Consider the following 19877-nt stretch of genomic DNA (forward strand, 5'->3'; position numbering starts at 1 on the left):
AATGTGTTGAGTTTTTAGCAATCTTGTGGGAAGACAGGGCAAAGAAGAACATTTTTTCTCCACAAAAGAACACTGGCTGGAATACCACGTCTTTTTAATATTCCTTTCATCTTCCAAATAAAAATATTATCTTTATGGTAAAAAGGATGTTTAATATTTCCCTGCTTTTTATAGTTTTATAGTTGCCTACTGGTTTTTCTCAAATTTTCAAATTTTGTGCCAGTTTTCAGCCAGGAATAAAATTTTAAGCCAAGTTATAAACCACTGAAAGAGAAACATTGGTACAGCCTTAAGTATAATAACAATGCCTCTGTGTCCAGTATTTTGATATCTGTGATATTAATTTGTACATTTTACATGTACTAGATAGATATTTGCAATAAAAAGTGCAGGATTTTTTCTGATTAGGACATCATTACTCCCTACTGGTTGGAAAAGCAGCTACCACTGGTTTGTGTTATGGCTGAAATCCCAAGGAGAAGCATTGGGGGCTGCTGCTTTCCTCGGTTCCACTGGTGTCAGCAGGAAAAAAACCTTGCTGAAGCTCATGGCAGAACGGAGGTGTAAATGCTGTGAGAGATCAAAATCATCCCTGTTATTTCCAAGAGCCAAATGATGGGTCCCACTGAATACAACGGGTGCTGTTTCAAGGAGAGAAGCGCCTGATACTAAAAAAAAATCACTTTCTCAACTTTATGGAAATGGCTTTCCAACGTAAGCTTAAAAAATTAAGTTAATTATCTGCTCCTTTGAAGCAGCCAGAAGTGTCACTTCTAGTGACATCCGAAGCGTTAGCATTAGCCGCTGTGACAGCTGAAGGAGTGACTGGCAGAGGGGCTGGCACCACTCTAATTTGGATAAGAGGAACCTTCAATTCCTTGATTGTTGGCCAATACTCTAATGGAGGGGACGTTTCCCCGGGCGGGCACCAGGTAGCTGCGATCGTCCCACAACGGGATGGGTCATGCTGGAGGGGTTCCCTGAGCAATACTGATTAACCTGCTCACAGCCACCTGCAGAAGGACACAGGTTGGTTAAATTTCAGAAACGGGCTTGTTGTAAGGTAGTATGTGAGCACAGTTTGGGCTGCATGTGTGTGTCTTTCGGTCTTTCTCTGAGCTCCGAGTCTTTTTTTTTTTTTGAGTACTGGTGATGTTAATATACAATTTTTCTATATATTATATTTATACAAATTTATATATATAGGATTTAAATACCTGGGCATTAAATTTTGGAGCAGCCCAGCCTGGGCTGTATCCCCTGTCTGGTGTATGAGGGCTCAGCCTGCTCATTGCCATTGGAGTTTGCAGGTGTTCAAGCTACACAACTCACCAGATTCAGCTGTGAAAGGCAGCTATAAAATTGGCTGTGGGTGCCTAGGAGTTCTGATCAGTGTCTGTGGTGCTGGGTGGAGGTTAAAGCCCCTTCTCTACCTCTCAAGCAGGTAGGTTATTCTGCCCATTTTATTTAGTCTAAATGCTTAAGTTAAGTTCTTGTGCAAGTGTTTTAAACTTCCTCTAAGCTTGGTTTATGTAATTCTGTAACTTTAATAGAGTAACAATCTTTCAGCTTCTCCTTCTATGTTTTATGCATCTGTAAAAAAAAAAAAATAACCCCCAACAAAAACCAAAATCCCAAACCCCACTTTTCCCTTTTTCTCTTAATGTTAAAAGGGTAACTGGCCTCTTATGGCCTGAGCTGTATGGTGCTGCTCTGAAACCAGTGGTCTTAGCAAAACAGGAGTGTAAAAATTTTGATGGCAAATTTTTCCATTTTTCTTTAAATTTCTTCAGATTTCTTTTCTATCAATTTTCTTCATTTAAAAAAAAAAAAGTGAATCTTAAAGTGAGCTCAAATACAAGTTCTTAATCTGGGTGGCTCTGACTGTAGAGGAAAGTCTGTATTTGAATTTGATGTCTTAAGCTTATGCCTGATGAATTTTCAAGAGGGGCACATACTTGAGAAGGATACAGCAGGAGGGAAATACTTGTAGAAAGCATTATGGGCAAGACTCTGCTGCCCCTGCTGTGTTTCCAGGTTTGGTAAAAAAATACTGATTGTCACTGTTATTGGAGTGGCACGCTTAATGTGCTGAATGGGATGAGTGGGAATTGTGCCTCTGTAGCTGTGAACAGTGTTTTCTTAAGGTGACTTTCAATATTTTATTATACCACAACACCTATAGAACGATTCATTAGATCAAAAATTGTGTGCTTAAACATTGAATTATTTTATCTGTTCTGGATATTTGGACTTCTCCTTTCTGCCACAAACACCTAAGCCTTTCTCATTTGATAGGAGTGAACAACGTCAGGCTGCAGGTTCATTGTTTAATATACCCTTGTTGGTTATTTTCACTTTGTTCCCTTCAGTAGCATCTGATCATCTGTTTAAATGGTGGAAAACTTGATTAGGAAAACAAGTAATGGTGGTGGAGTGAAGGACAGAGATAGAGCTCTATTCTGATGAAATTTAATCCCTTCTTTTAGAATATTGTTAAACTTCTTCAGAGGTTACTGCAGCAGGAACCTAAATTGCTCCGTCTTGACCACCGAAGTATCAATAATACTAATGAACACAAAATGTACCTGGGGGATACTGCAGACATTGTTTGTCTTAGTGGAGGAATGATGGCTTGTCCCAAAAGCAGCATCTGCAAAGATGCTCTTTGTACCTCTGCTTGCACTCTTTATGGTGGAGAACTTGAAGGCCAGGCAGGAGCTGGAGTGAAATGAAACATCAGCTGCTCAGAGTTTCTTTGATTAGGATCTTGCCTTCCATCAAGCTAAAACTCACCTGGAGTGAAATGTTCCTTTAATGTCCCTCTCAAATACCATGCTGAGAATTTATATCTAGTGTAGAAATTTGCATAGGATTTTCAGATAAATGCATAAGTGTTGGTTTAACTGCCCTGCCTTGATGTGAGGGATACTGGAAGCAGTCACTCCTAGGTAGTAATCCAGAGTTGCTTTATTTTCAAAGTGCTGATTTAACATATTGGCTACTAAGCACAACGGTTTTAGGTTGAAAAAAATATTTAGAAAAAGTCCCAACTGTACTGGTCCAAAATGGGGTATCCTGTGTCAAGATATTTGTGGGTGCCTGGTGTCACGTAGAGTATGTCTTAGTGTGCCATCAGTAAATAGTATGAGATGTGCCCATATCAAAATATTGGTGAAATGAGATTGTTAGCTAACTTGCTGTGGAGCAAATGACGTCCTGGGGAATTGAGAGGTCACTTGCTCCCCAAAGAAAGTTGCTGATGAACCAAAGTGGAGATATACCACCGTCTTTCTGGTATTTGCTCAAGCCATGTGTTAGCTTGGTTGGTGCATGGAGAAGAGACCTCTGTGCCGTGGGAATTACTGGTGGCAGGGGCTTAGTAGGAGATGTTTCTCTGAGCTTCTAATGAAACGGTGTGTTGGTATGATGTCTGGGTGTTGTCATTAAGGTACAGCTGGGTCATATTTTTGTGTTGATCTGTAACCACAAATATGCTGCTGAGTTCAGGCAGTCCATAGTCTGAGTAAGAGTTCAGGTGTAGCCTGTTTTCTCCATGCTTTTCAGCTTCAAATAAAGCATTAGATTCAAGGGAAGGGTTTGTGCTAATTGTGTGGTGCTGCTTATTTTTTCTTTTTTGGATGTGAAACTGCTTGTGGTTTATAAGAGCCCCTCTCTGATCTGATAGCGGAAATTTTAGATGCTGTGGTTGTGTCCCATCTGCACTTTAGGTGTATGTGTTCATGCTAACTAGGTACCTCTGTGGGTTTAAATGGATGTGTTATTTATCAGAAACTCTGTTTCTAATGCTGATTGCATTGTCAGACAGCCAAAACTTTAAAAATTAGCAATAAATTTGTTTCACTGAGAGGAGTGGCATATTTGCATATTATATATGTCAGTTGGACTTTTTTTTTTTTCATGGCTCTTCAGGATCACCCCAGATTAAAGGTGGACAGAATCGTTTCCTAGGAACCAGGTACTCATATGAGATGCCTGTAAAGGCAAATTGCTGGGATGCTGCTGATTACTGTCTTGTTCTGGGACTGGTCTGCCTGGTAAGAAGCCAAATAGCAGATGGTGTTTGGATGGATGACTTCACCTCCAGCGGGAGGCTCCCTGCAAGGTCTGGGATAGCTGTTGCTATTTGGCAAAGTCTAATTCTGGTGAGAAGGATAAAACACCAATGTTGGAAGGAGGTTATTGGGTGTATTGATAGCTTTTTACATATACCTACGTAGTCCAATAATTAGTAAAATATATAGAAAAAATAGCCTCTACTGTGTGTCGCGACTTGTCTCATCAATCCATTAGTAAGACAAAAGTCTTGTTCACATTAAAATAAAAATTATTTGTACAGCCTGGCTTAGCAGCACCATAAAATGACTCTATAAAGTGCCAGGAAAGTTTAGATGCTGCTTCATGCCTACAGTGTGGAGGCCAGAGCGAGCTGGGCTCTGGGCATCATATGGAGAACATTTCTGCATCCCAGCACAGACAGGGGAACAGGTTGTTCCTGTGCCAGGGAGGTTTGCTCCTTTCTGGGCAAGGCTATTTGTTAGTGGATGTTGTAGTCATTTATAAAAGAGTAATCCTGCTTTCTTACTATTGGAGCTCCTACAAGGGCCTGGGTCCAAGTAGGGGACCCACGTGTGCGTGGTACCAAGCTGGGAAATCCTTCAGCTCTGTGGTGCTTAACAGCAATTGCTCCCTGTGTTATTTGCTCTCAAACCAGAGTGTTGAGACAGCCTCTGCTACCATGCTGGAACATGAGAAGGAGATGATCAGGAGAAGTTATTAACCCAGCCCTGTGCTTACATGTAAAAAACCTTGCGTGGAGGCCAGTGTGCTGGAGGAGGGCTTGTTGGTTTGGAAAGGAAATGGTGATTTCTCTCGTGCTGGCGGCTGGTGTTCACACGGGCAGCATGCAGGGACCATTTAAGTGAAGAGCTGGAGTGCTTTAGGGAACAGGACAACCACGTGTAATCCACTTCTGGTTTTTAGTGCATAGTCCACTTATTTAAAAAATCTGCTTTAAAAAAAAAATCTTCCCTAATAGAATATTGCTTCTTAATGAATAGACCCCCTTGTTATGGGACAGCTTAGTGCTGTTAACATTTTTCTCTCGTTTGGCTTTATTAGGTGCTATCTCCCATGGCTATCTGTAAAGCCAATTAGGGGAGAAAATAACAGCCATATTAATCTCCCAGAGCAGTGCAAGAAAAAGAGTAATAATATCATAGGGAAATTGTTCTAAGTGTGAAAAATTACCCACTTCATCTATTTCGTTTTTTTCAAACTCCAAAATTAATGACTTTCTGGAAAAAAAAAATATATTTATCTCTGTATAAAGGGAGAGATTTGATGAATGCTAAAGAGAAACCAATAGAGCTTTAATAAAAATGTATATGTCCATAATCCTATGAAATCCTATGAATCCTATTCCAGCATGTTAAACTGCTGATTTGTATCTCTGTGTCAAATGTAATTACAGGCAAACAGGAGCTGTGTTATAATACCTATTAATCAAGATTATAATTAGGATTTTAAGAAGCTGCTTGCTCGAGTTGGGAACTGCAGCAAGGGAGTACCAGAGCTGCTGAGCCTTCAGTGCATGGCACTGTTTGCAGCCTGGGTGCAAGCCTTATGGGTGCTGCCGCCCAGCATGCCACGGAGAGCAGACTGCTGATGGGAGATGACTGCAGTCAAGATGACGTTCAACCTGTATTGTGTTGTAATTTGGGGATGTGAATGCGCAAAGCGGTCACTAGCTGAACAGATGCAGCCATTCACGCCGAGTCAGCAAAAAGTCTTGATTTTGGGGGGGGTTCATGCCGTTTAGGTGAGTCCCATTTGGCAGTGTTGTGTGCTTGCTTAAAATACTCAACTGAAAAACATCTTAGCTCAGCCTGTGTTTCCCAGCATGGGTGATAAGCAACTGTGCACCAATTGCTACAAATAATATTTTTGAGCACTTATGAGCCTCCTGACCTCTGTAGGTGCCATATGAACAAAATGGGGTTTGGAAAAGGGAGGGGATTGATGAGCTTTTGTTGTTGGCACAAGAGAAGGAGCTGATAAAGGTAGGCTCAGAAAGCCCAATCCACTGTTAAAACAGTTGATGATTCAATATGTCAACACATCCAATGTTTTTGGCCCTCAAAACAGTAAGCTTAAATGGTTAGGTTTTTTCTCTCCTCTGAACCTTGTTTTTTTCTTTAAAAGGCTGCCTGATGCTCATGAGTTTGGCAAATTTGGATTATGTCCTTTGTCTGCTTCCTCTCCCTTTTTTCTTTTTATTCTTGTTTATTCTCCAGGCATATTTTCCTCAACTTCTACCAGGTCGAGTCATAACAAGCTGAACATGGCGTGAATTCTCCCAGCCTCATTTTAACTAAATTAACTACATTTACAACGTCGGTGTCAGAGCTCTGAACAATGAAAGCTTGCCACCGAACACATGAAACAAAAATGAAATTAACCAGTGGTAGGAAACTACAAACAGCTGAGGCATTCAATTGTTAGCCATTTGAAGGATTAACTTCTAAATCATGTAGAGCTCCCTTGGTAGTTTAGCTAGTTGGGCACTCAAGGGTATATAAAAACACACTTTAAAGTAGAAATGTATTTCTTTACCTATAAAAAAGAGATTTACTGGCAGGTTGTGATATTATTAATACTGGATTTTTTTCTGCCATCATCTTGTAGTACTTAATCACGCTTTCTTTTATTTTCTACATACGCTTTTGTTGGATTCCCAATGAAAGACAGTGCAGATGAACTTGGTGTTGGGAGACAGATGACACTATTACCTAGAAATACACTTAACCAACTTAAGTTGGTAAAAACTGCTTACTGTATGCAGTTCTTGTACGTGAATATCTTCCTGCTATGGGTATTTATCTACTAGATGTATAAAATATTCCTCTGGTCTTAAATATTTGTTTTTGGTGGTTGTTATACTAATAATTATGGAGAATTCTCTGTATATTCTCACTCTACTGAAAGCTAAGATATGCCAGTGAAATAGTTTTTTTTTTAGTAAGACCTGGTAAAAGATTTTCTTAGTTAATTTGCTGCAAAGAGTTGCCAAGGGCTTAATCACAACCATGAGAAAGGGAACTCTACTAATTATGGTTGTGTGTTTATTTGAATTCAGTCTTTTCCCTATCACCTGAGAGCACTGTCATGGACCTATGGAACTTCATAGGGGAAAAAATTCTCCAACTCTTTCCTTAATGTTTCTTTCAAACAAGACCCTGAAGTCTTCAGACAAGTGTTTATTCAATCAAAATCCTTCAGATTGCACAATTAAGGTTGATGAATTTTATAGGAGTCTTTTTCTTTTTAAATGAATAGCACTAAACAGAGGTGACTTCCTCTCCTAGCACAGACTTGATAATGAAGCCACTGAATTTACTTATAATATAAATATATATTTGTCCAGAGGGTCTTTTGCAGTAGAAGTCCAAAGCAGGGAGCTCATTTGGAGGAAAAAAGAAACAGCAGCAAAAACAACACAAAGCTGAAATAAAGGGGAAAAATGTAGAATCACAAAGAAAACCTAAACAAATAAAGTGCAAACAGAGAGTGACAAGCGCACTCAGCCCCTGGATTGGTTATGGATGAGACGACAAGTATATGATGAAATTAATGACCCTCTGTCAACTTTTTAGATCTCACTTTTAAAGAGAATGGACCAAAAATCAATAGCCCCCAAACCACTAGTACTCCAGTGAACCAGTTTATCATTTATCTTACTGCTGGCACTCATATAGAAAGTGCAGCCAAGCACAGCATAGGACTTTCATTGGTAGTCATCATTACATGCAATGTTTGAGCACTCCAGTTAAAGGTCAAAGGTGTGCAGTACAGCTCCTCTGAGAAGTACCTATTTGAAATTACCAATATCTGTGTATGGCTTATCCATGCTGTACACTTCCCTGCCCCCCCCCGCCCCGTGCATTTCCCCTTTCTGAGCTTTACCTGCCAGCCAAAGCAGAAGCACTGGGGCTGTAGCCCAGCAGTGGTGGCTCTGCACCCAGGGTTCAGGCTGAGCTGATGTTTCCATTATCTCTTCTGATTCTCAAAACACCGTGTCTCGGTTATTTCTAGTGGCATCAAGCTGAAATCACTGACACATGAGCTAACACTTCTAACAAAAATTTTCTCTGCTCTCCACCCTCAAAAAAGTTTTAGAATCATATTTAACATCTGGTTTTTAGATGCTTACTTTAAGAAGCCCAAAGCAGACTCAGCTGAATTTAAAGTCTATGTATTATAAATGACTTTTCTGGTAGCTAATCCTAAATCTGGAGGGCTAGCAAGATCAGTTTAAAAAAAACACAACCAAAAAAACCCAACAACAACAAAAAAACCCACAAAAACCCAACCCAACCAAACGAACTGGGGGAGGGGGAAAGTGTTAAGATGACCTTTTTGTCATTTCAGGTATGTCTGTTGTTGTTGTTGTATGACGGCAGGGAGATCACGATGAGTTGTGCCAGTTGCTCTGCGCACATAAGAGTTGTTGCCTTGCAATGTGCATGGTCCAAAGGGATAAATTGGGATTAAAATAGGGTAAAAATAGGATAAAATTATCCCCTTACACGGATGGGAAACTGAGGCACCAAGCAGGTAAGAGGCAGTTTTCAAAAACACCTGAGTTAGAAACTGGCCCTGAGGGAAAGCTAATGAAGTAGAGGCATGAATCAGGTTTCCTGATCTGTTTTCCAGTGTGTTGACCAAGGATCCCTCTGGGCTGCTGGTGTTTGGTGTTTGAGCCCCATTGGAGGGGACTCAAGCCGATACCTTCCCATGTGCCTACACCTGTATTGTGCTGTGACTGGGAGAGCAGCTCGATGTGTTTTGTCCATGTAACTGGTCTGTCTGTCTGCTGTGGGTACTGAGAGTTTCCTCCTGGGCTTCTCTGCGTACACCGTGCTCACCCGCACCCGTACGCAGCCAGGGCAGGTGCTGGCCACATCAGGATTGAGACGAGTGTGCAAACGGGGCTGTGCCGACCCCCTGTGTGAGTCTGCTTGTCTGTCTATCTTGTACGTTTGCCAAATGCAGGGTCAAAAAGTTTGCATTTACAGAGCCAAGGCACTCTGAAAATGTTGGCACAGCTGAGAGAAAATAAAATATTTCCTGCCACAGCGCTGTGGGAAGGATGGCAGCTGCCCTGCGCTGCTGCAGGCAGCGAGGTATTTTAATGTTCTTTTACAGCAGAGAAGTTTTCCCGAGATATCCCCAGTCATTGTGCATGGGGATGCTGCCCTGTCTGCAGGAGGGGAAGCTGTGCAGCCGTGCTTCCGTCGACTGCCGTGGGACAGCACAGTGGTCGCTGGGAGGTAGAGTCACCCTCACTACTTGATGGGTGTAAGGATGTGTTGCATGTACCACAGAGGCAAACAGAAGTTTTGAAGGACTTGGAAGAAAGGCATTTGATGCTGGACAGGGTTTTGGGTGCAGGGGCTGAAGTGGGAGCATCCACACAACGCATACACCAGCGCGACAGCAACCAGAGACTTGAAGGTGGCAGCTCAAAAGAGCAAATATTTCAATTTTATGCCTAGAATTAATTTTGTTGGGGGATGGATGTTAGAAGGCTCAGCAGAGAAAAGAGTTTGTATACACAGGTCACTGGGATTTAGTGCAACTTCCAGTGACGTCAATGGAAAAACTCCCATAGCTGTGAAAGTGGGGGCTGGATCTGCTGTGGGTCTGTCTCAGAGCTGCAAGAGTAGATAAAATTAAAACCACCATCACCTATGAACAAACAAGCAATCTCTTCAATAGTCAGTTAACGTGGTTTGGTTTTGTTTTGTTTTTTTTTTTTTTTTTTTTTTTCCCCCAGCATATTAAACCAATATTTTATCTGTAAGAGTGAATAGAGACAATTACTTGAGTCACACCTATCATATCCTGTTTGCTTGTACAGTAAGTGCCCGATACCAGAACGGCAAACTCACACTGCGTGTTCCTTTCAAACAGAAAAGGCAAGTTGCTTCAGGTAGAACAATTCCTGTACTAATTGCAACCATTTCAAGTTTACCACTCCAGGCTGGTTTCCCTGAATGAACATGCTAATCTGTTAAGACTTGTAATATGTTAGGACATTGGATACACTTATTAAATATTTCCTTTTCAGTTTTTCTTTTTTGTTTTACAGCTAAACCAGAGACTTTTCAGTGGAAGACACTAGGAAAGTCTTGTTTACTTTGACATTAGCTCATTTTGTATTCAATGTGGCAATAGCTTAGCTCCAGGGGATACTTGATAAGAAGGGAGAAAGGGATGATCTCCGATACAAGTCCATTCCTGGTTTCCAGCTGAAGTGCCTGAAACAGTTTGCTACTGCATCCCTCCTTACAGAGGGACAGGCACCATTATACTTGCATCCAGTGCCAGATGCACCTAAATTTCAAAGCTTTTATGATCCAAGCTTTCAGTTTTACTTGGTTCACTTGAGGAAAAAAAAGTGTTTTCCTTGCCTGCCTCCATGAGCATCAAACTATTGTGTTTACCAATTTGTGCTTTTATGATCTGTGTTTCTAATTCTAAAGTGAATGTTAAAATCTGGGTCAGGACAATGAAGACTCGCAAGTCAATTTAACGAGCAGAGTTTGGAGCCGCTCTTTGGAGCGCCTTTCGGAGCACATATTTTCCTGGTGTGGGTAGACTGTCCTTCTTTCCTCCCCCTGCCCACAAGCTGCTCATCGGGGCGTTGCTCCCTGGTGCAGCTGGTGGGCCCTGGTCCAGTGGGGACCACGCGTGTCCCTGCCGTCACCCTCCCTCTCTGGAGTGCGGACGCACCCCTGAGCTGCTACCTGCACCGAGATTGCATAGGATTCATCATTAATTAATGTCTGCATGCCTAAAGCATATGTTGTTTTTGGGAAAAGGCTTCCCATATCGTAACCCAGAAGGATCATAGCTACTTTTGGGCATATTAACTAGGAATCTTTCTCTTTAAAATCAAGTATTGGACATGTTGTGCGTATTATAACTTAAAAGGTTCAGCGGAGCTGCATTTTTGAGAGTTGTATTCATTCTGGAACTGTACCACAATTCATCATATTAAACTTCATTTGTTGGAAGCCTTGCACTGGAATATGGGCTTGGTCTCTAAGGAAGTGCTTTGTTTCTGTATTCCTTACCAATAACAGCACACAGCACTGTCTTTTTATTACTCTGTGGCTAGCACCATTCATATAGAGCATTTCTACATCAGGGCTGGAGAGACCCCCATCCTGCTGAAAAATTTAGATGGCTACAGCAGTAATCAGAAATACCAATAAAGTGTCCCTGGTTCTAGGTGGTGATGTGGGATGGAGGGAGAGAAAGATATAAAAATGAATCATGATGTGAGACAGCATTGCTCTGGCAACTGCTTCAACACCCGAGTGCAGTGAGACCGTATAAAGGCTTGAGAATATTCCTATGATCCTAAAGAGACCTGCAAAGACATTGCGAACTCATCAGGCGGCCAGTGCTGCAAGGAGGAGGAGAAATGCTGTTTTGAGTCATTCATCCCCAAACAACAGATGTGCCTTAACCTAGAAATAGGTAATATGGCTTCCAACTGAGGTGAGCTGCTTTGGATAAACCTGGTTAAAAAACAACCATACATTTAATGCAGGAAGCTGTCGAAGGTGTAAAGAATGGCTAAGTAAGTGAGTGGGACACCATTAATCTTGGTTTGTTTCAGCACTACATCTTTAGCTGTTGAAGAAAAAAAACAAAAAACCCTTGCTCCTAGCTCATAACCCGAGTGTTAAAACTGATGTCCTCCCCATTAGGGCCTGTAAGCTCATTAGCACATGGCAATTTATCCTCTTTTATTTCTTCTCAATTATCCTATCATCCATTGTATCTGGATCTGATTACCCTTTCCCAGAGTCAAACATTATCTTGTAAATCATTTGCTTTAAGTCTAAGCCTGCCATTGCATTGCCTAGGATTTGCTTAGGCAGGTAATAAATCAATTAGCATTAAACTTGTGGCGTCATCAATTTTCTTTCCTCGTGACTGAAAAAAGGAGTACCTGAACTTTGCAAAGCTGCATCGAATTTCCTTATGCCGTCCACATTGAGATTTCCCTCTTCTTCCCTTCTTTTCCCCTGCATCCCAAATCAATATCAATACATTTTGTACTGAACTGGGGATGAAAGCGGTCAGGGAAACTGCTGGGGACCCAGATGGAAAGTCTATGGAAAGAGTCCTGTTGACTTGGGATCCCTTGGATCAAGCCCTAGGCAAGACCCCTGTAGCCAAGGGAGTTTTGGGTTCTGCTATTTGATAACTGTCAAATTCTGGGTAGTGATGATTTGTCTAGCATGACAAGCCTGCGACCTCAGGAATGTGGAAACAATGTGATATTACTGCCCTTCCAACGCTAGGAGGGATCTGCTGGTGGTCTGCCAGCCCCATGCTGCCCCAGGGCTGCCTGCACTGGTTACCTCCAGCACTTCCCTTGGGTGCAGGCAGCCCCCGGGCAGTGGGGCTATGCTCCCGTCCCCCCTCCTTCTCTGAGGCTGGTGCAGCTGGTGTGGTCGAGGTGCCTCTGCCCAAAGCAGTGCTTTGGCACAAATGCAATGCAGAACTCGTGTGGACAGCAGGAGCACAACTGGCTTTCATCTGCTCCTGCATGCTCCTCCTCCGGACCTTTAAAGGCCATCTATTTATCCAGTTGTCTCACTCATTATGAGACGTATTAAAAAGGGCTAAAGAATTGTCTTAAAATACATTTAAAAAAAAAAAAAGCAGACGTGTTCAGACATGGACTTGCATATTAGGGCTTTGAGTGCTGACTCCTGTGGAATATGTCTTGTTCCTTAACCGCAAATTCCACCCGAAACCGTTGCACCTTCCTTTGAAGGAGCTGGTGCTGGCCACTGCCAGAGATTGTATGGGGTCATCCAGTGCTCAAATATGGAGTCACGGATCCCATCTTCTCGTGTTGCCTGTTGAACCCAGCTGCTAAGGCATGATGGATGTATCCAGGGCTCATTCAGTGTCTCTGACTTTAGGACATTGTTTCCATGGAAGAAAGTTCTGGGTTTGTTTGTTGGTTTATATGTTTTGTTTCAGGGTTTAACTGGTTATTGCTGTGCCTTATATTTTGGTTGCTTCACAGTCATTTCCATGATGTCTTGTTAAACAAACAAACAAACAACCTGGAGTAGGAAATAAGACATTCATACATACAGGTGATAGAAGTTATTTGTTCTGAAGAGAGCTCAGCAGAGGTGGCTGGCTGGCTGTCAGTAGTGGGGATTAACATTCATTTTTGTGGATCATAGAATGCTTTGGGATGGAAGGGACCTTTAAAGGTCATCTAGTCCATCCCCCCTGCAATGGGCAGGGACATCTTCAACCAGATCAGGTTGCTCAGAGCCCCATCCAGCCTGTTCTTGAATGTTTCCAAGGATGGGGCATCTACCACCTCTATGGGCAACCTGTGCCAGCATTTCACCACCCTCGTTGTGAAAAATTTTTTCCTTGTGTTTAGTCTAAATCTACCCTCCTTTAGTTTAAAACCATTACCCCTTGTCCTGTCGCAGCAGACCTTGCTAAAAAGACTATCCCCATCTCAGATGGGGATGTTAGAGGGTTTCCTACGAGTTCCAGTTGTTGACTCAAGTTCCCCCCAGTAGCTCACCCTAGGTGCAGGTTTCCAGAGGAAAGGCCTGAGGGGTTTGTGTCCTGTCCTGCCTGCCCCCTTACCACCACCTGGGGAAGGGGCTGGTGTCTTCCCTCTCCTTCTGTTCCTTGCTTGCCATTGTGCTTTCTGAATAATGGAAACTTGTCTTTGCATTTAACAATGTATAAGTGGATTTAGTGCAAATGCTGCAATTTCAAATGTTTTATGCTTCAGAGATGTTTTCTTAAGCCACACTTGACACGATTTTTGTGATTCTGAAGGCAAACGTGCTCTTGCTTTGCTCAACTGGCCGGTCAGAAGTGGGAGTGTTGTAGCATCTGAGCTGTAGAGCGCAATTGCCTGGGGCATTCCTGAACAAATTTGCAGAGTACTTGTCTAAGATGGGCGATATTGTATTGTGCAGATATTCTCTAACTAGAGAAACAGGCGATGGGCAATGAGATGGCAAGGTCATGCAGAAACTTGTTGGCAGAGACGGGAGCGAAGAAGCTGCAATTTTCAGTCTTGTGGTGTAACTCTAAGACTATTTATATCTCATTCTGCTTACTTCCTCCCTGTATAAGGTATCTAAGAATAAAAGAGGGACAGCGGTTCTCTTCCCAAAAGTTAGGATTCTAAATGGGAACTTTTTGAAAGTTTTTCATTAAAATCCCTGGGGATGCCAGCTACAAGGCATTTCCTGGGACTCTTAAAGGTCATTTGTTGAACAGTTTTCTTCTAAGCATATATGACAAATTATTCCCTTGGCACAATAAACAGGATGCAAGCCCTTTAATTATAATATAGCACTCAATATCTTTAGACATTTCAACGTTTCCTATGTATCCTACACATTTCATTACAAGGAAAGGTTGAACAGAATTAAAAGGGTGACGTTACCCAAAGATTGATAGCTTACCTGTCCAAAAGGGAAAAGACGCAGTACAAGTGAGCACAAAGGAAAGAAGGATCCAAACCAAGTTTTCATTGCAGAGGAGATTCGGATAAGAGAGTTTTTATTATCCACAGCTTTTAGCCTTATTTACCATCAGGCTATCTTGCCACAAGCATGCTTTTTAGTTCTGACAGCTCTGAATTATGACCATTGTGGGATCCTATCTCATTAACTGAAATGGGAGAATAAAACATCAAACAATCATAAAAATAATTTGGCACTGTGAAACCACTTAGGAGCAGCTGTCAAACAGGTTGGAAGATAAAGTTCTAAATAAAAAGAATAGAGAGAGCTGCAATGTCCTGCCATATGCTTCCTCTGCATTATAGACTCCTTAATAATATGAAGTGCCTGTGTTTATGCAGAATAGGCCAGACACTCCATATATGATATTGATTATGCCTTAACCCCAATTTAGTAAAGACATACTCCTCCTTTTCCTAATCAGATATTGCAGAAGCAGTTTTCTGAAAATGTCCCTAATGCCAAGACATATTTTATCTCCGAAGGCTGTGGCAGGAGATAGGGCTTTGTCTTGCCTGTTGTCATGGCTTGGAGCCCAGTTTTAGGACAGCAAGGCCCCTGTGGGGCTCTTCTCCAGCAGTTTTCATCCAGCAATTCAAAAACATACATCTTTATCAAGCTGTTGTTGTCAGACAACATTAGATAATTAATAGGCCATTTGTCAGCCTGCACAAAATGTGTTAAAATCCCAAACACAATCAGGATAAATATAGTTGCCTGCTCTCTGAAGGCTTTTTGTTCTCACATGCAGGCGTTGCAGGCAGATATTTACTATTAAACAAGACTCATTATTAATCACATCTAATGTTAATTAATTAACCGCCTCTGTGCATTGAGGGCTCTCTGTGACTTTCAATTGTTTTAAGGAACTAATTGGTAACTAGCAGTTGCATGTAAGTTGTTTCTTGTTCAGTTCACATCAACTTTTTCAACTTAATAGAATAACCATGTTCATTAAGAAATATAAATAAAATGGGATATTTTTAGCAGTGTAAATTAACATTGAAATAAGCCCACATCTGAAGTTTTTAGGGAAGGTGTAATGATTTGGTTCAGACCCAGATTTACCATTGGCATTGCTGAGTTAGGGCAAGTGTGTAGATACAAAGCTCTGAGGGCTGAGAGCCAATTAGATGGGATACAGATGACATTGTATCATGCCCCCACAGCCCAAGCAGAGCTGCTGGCAGATGCTGACCACCTGGAGACACGACAGCAGCCTTCTTGAGCTACCAGCACTCAAAGATCGAGCTGCTGAGGAGCAGTAATTACAGAGATGTCTTTGAAAACCCTGATGCCTTTACGGTTTGGCCCTAATTCTCCTTAGCCCTATACCTTGGCTCATCATTGAGCAGTGGAGAATGAGTGTCACTCCTACTGGTAAAATGCCATCAAGTCTGGTTTGCATCCTGTGTGCCCCATAAATGTGACTGCCTGAGGAAAGGAGCTATTGAGAAGCAGACTACTTTCCACTTAAAGATGTCCTTCACCTAAACACATTATTTCTCATGAAAGGAGAAGAGAGACAGGACTTGCCAATGTAGGTTAGATCAGCAATCCACGTGGAAGCCAACAAGGCAATGCAACACTTGACTAGTCACTTTGGCTGTAGAATTCCTGTTGAACCAAACAGGAGGGTCATGGGCTTACGGGCTGTATGATTTGGCCCAAGAGCTCCACCAGGCTGTATGTGCCTCTTGATAACACTGCAAACAAGTGCTATTTTTTAAAATGTTTTTTCTTAACATGCCCATTTCATTCTACACTCTGAATGTGCCTTGGGTGCTGTGATGACTGGTTCTGCTGAGCAGGCATGTGGCGAATAAGTGCAGACATAAGAAGAATTAGCTTTCATAACAGTATAAAACCATTTTGTAGAAATGAGTGGGGGGTGGGAGGGGTGGCGGCGGTATTGCTTAATTACCTGTTCCTAGAAATTTTGCTCCTGAAAAACTTCCATGGAAATCAGCAGGAGTCCTGCATATAGAGCGCTCGCAGTGTGAATCCCAAACATAACTTGCGAAAACTGCCTTTCTTTCACGTTCCCATTATATAACTTGGGGGCATAAGTGTCTGGGCTACAAAAACTATGAATCTTTTAAAATAGTCATTGATTTCATCACCCACTAAATAAAGATGACATTTTTTGTGAAATATTTCATATTCAGACTGTCTGTCCAGCCATGCTTTTGCTCTCTCTCCTCTTTGCTGTGTCAATATTTGCATTACCAACCCTATTTTGGAGGGTTTCTAACTTGATCTTACATTTATTTTGGCGAAGAACGTGGAACACAACTTCTTACTCTGAGAGAGAATTTGTTTTAAGAGATGATGATGGGTTTTGACTTGGAGAGGGGCTGGAGCCCTTGAGGAAAATGCAGCCCTCCTCGGTTGGGAGGCGTTGGCTTAGCCCAGCTGGGAGTGTTGTCCTGCAGCCCAGTGGCACTGTGGTGGGAAAGAGATGCGTGGGTCTGGAGAAGGTGGTCGATGTGCTTCTCCATGGCCATGGAGTGTCACCTCCCACTTGAGTCTGAAGGTCTGGTCAGTGGGGAATTCCTCATGTAGGGGAACTGGGTTTTTCTTGGCACTTTGTGGCTCTGCGAGTCTTGGGTGCATGTCCTGCTGCCTCTTACCTCCAGCAGGATCTGCAGCACTTCCCTCGCAAGAAGAGTGGACCACTCTGTTGCATGTTGCCTAAGGCTGCTTACGGGTCAGCTAGCAAGTGAGTCCTGCTAAAACTGTCTCATTGCCCAGATCTCAATATTTGAGGTTGAGAATTGCATCATGGCTCAATTCTGCTGAGCTTCCAGTCAAAAATTCCCCAAATAATTAGGGAAATGGACTTTTTGGGGTCCTGGATACAAATATAGTTCCTGAGCACTTTTGAGACTGTGCCTGTAACTTTGTATTTTAGCCATTTATTTGCAGATACATTCTAAAAAATCTGTCATGTACCTGTGCCAACAAATACATTCCTACACATGTATATGTTCATAATCACACAGATGCATAGGTAGCTATATTTCACAGACTTGCATTTATAATGTGTGTGTAGCAAGTATTTCCTTGCACAGATATACCTCAATAGCTCTTGCACGGGGAACCGCAGAGCTTGGGTTGTTTTATTCCTGCTGAAATGCTGACACCGAATTGTATGAAAGGGGGGAGCTTAGACCAGGGTGAAAAATGTCCTTTAGCTAACAAAGCCTGGTGCTGGGATTAAACTTAAATCACTGTTAGCATTACTGAAGAAGTCTCATTGGCTAAAACTGTGTTTGTATGAAGTTGCAGTATATTGTCTCATTGTAAGCCTGCAATATGCTTCAATTAAACATATGTCACAGGCACTTATGCTGAGAGCATGAAGCTGTTGCTGTTGGGAGAGTTTGGTTTTCATTTGTAACTGTGGCTCCAAGTGCAGGGTCTTTGGGTGCATCGCAGCCCCATCCATTTTGGGTGCATTTATCCAGGCTTGAATTCTAAGGAGATGCTCAGGTTGTCCATGTTGCCTATCAGGGGTGTTAGCCACATTGGGTTGTGTACTGTGCTCTCAGTGTGTGAGAAAATAAAAGTACCCTCTGCCAGCAGCCTGTTCATCACATCGTGCATTGCCTGCTGCTGTGGGCTTGCTGTTGAGTTCCTGGGACAGCCCATTCATCTTGCCTGTAGCCCCTGGGGCTCCAGCACCGCCCGAGACCTTTGTGCCCATACCGTGCCTGGCCGTCACAGGTCTGCCCCGCGTGGCAGCTGTAGCCGCATCATTTTCTTAGTGGTATGTGTTAAAAAAATCTAGCAAATCGTTTATTTTCAACATGGGCTTCAAAAGATGCAAGCTTAAGTGGTTAAGTAGGTTTAGGCTAGTGTTTCAAGCAAGGCACATACTTGAGAAATAATATTTGTATTGGCTCTGTGCTAGTAAATATACAATTAAGAGACAAACCAGAAACAACTTCTTACAAGCTGTAATGCTGGTCTAAGAGGAAAGGATATTTCATTCCCCAGATAGAGGAAGAAGCTTCCCTCATCCAAACTCTGAGCTGTGAAACACAGTTTCAGGCAGAGAAACACCCTAAAGATCATGGAAATATTTTAAAATCATAATGTTGAGCTCTCCCTCCTCTGTAACACCAGATGAGCAAACTTCCAAGGAAGGAGATGAAAAGCATGGCAATATCTACAGAGAATGCAGGAGTCTGGCATCAATCTGCATTTTCCCCACCTGTTCTGGACCGAAGCCTTGCTGCTGATCTAAGTCTGGGTTACACCTACACCATCAAAACTACAAAAAAGCCCCTTGGCCCAAAAGACAATTTTATTGAATCATGTAATGATTACCAAGTGATATCTAACACTGATCAATAAGGTTATAACCTAGATTTCCTTATGGACTTTTAAACAAGCTTGCCTGGGGTTGGGTAACAAGAAATGTAAGGCTACCTCCATTCCAAAAATGCGAAGCCATTTCAAAGCAAGAAATAATTCTAAAGAAAACTTTTATATGTCTGATTGATTATCTTATTTTAATCCATATTAAAGCTTTAAGTCTTTAGGTGTGGCTCTTTAGTTCTAACATCTCATAAATTATGGCTATAATGAAGCAGTCATTTATCCCGGGCTGATGATAAATGGCTTGCCCTAGGAGGAACTAAAGAATAGGCAAGTAGATCATTTTCATATTTGGTGAAAACAATATTAAGTACCCAGACCTCAGTGATTGCCCTAATAAATGAATAATCTGAGGTGAGGGGCTTGGCAGTCAGCGTAAAAAATAACCTGAGCTTTCTCTGTCATTTGTCAGGCTTTGCTATGACAGCATGCATTATGGGTAAATGAGCAATCAGCAAGAACTATGTTATGGCTGGGATGTTTTTGAGAAATTTATCATATGCATTGCTCGGTACCTTTAAGACCTTAAGGCTTAATGGCTATAGTGCATGACTGCAAGCGAGCACAGTTCTTATTTACCATCCTATGCTTCATTTGCACTGGATCCCCTTTTTTTCTGTGTATTAGGGGAATGAGCCTCTGTTAGTGTTGTTTCCCAGACTTGCTTTCACTTGTACAGGATATTCCAGCCTGTTCCATGTTAGTTCTAAGGCACTATGATATTTAAGGGATTTTGAGGATACTCTGCCCGGTATGGTAGAGATGTCAATTTATATTTAATGAGCTAAGTCAGTAACACATGGATAGGATGTGTAGGAACAAAACCCAGGGGAAATGCAAGGAAACACAATAAAGCTCTCCTCC

General features: G+C 42.0%; 1 protein-coding gene across 5 annotated transcripts in view; it reads left to right on the plus strand.

The window, feature by feature from the left end:
* The window catches only part of MECOM (MDS1 and EVI1 complex locus), a 347041-nt gene that overhangs the window by 102371 nt on the left and 224793 nt on the right, over window positions 1-19877 (plus strand). The window lies entirely within an intron of this gene.

The sequence above is a fragment of the Nipponia nippon genome, unplaced genomic scaffold (assembly GCF_047370975.1).
Source record: "Nipponia nippon isolate SJK-2023a ecotype South Korea unplaced genomic scaffold, ASM4737097v1 scaffold_7, whole genome shotgun sequence".
Lineage (NCBI taxonomy): Eukaryota > Metazoa > Chordata > Aves > Pelecaniformes > Threskiornithidae > Nipponia > Nipponia nippon.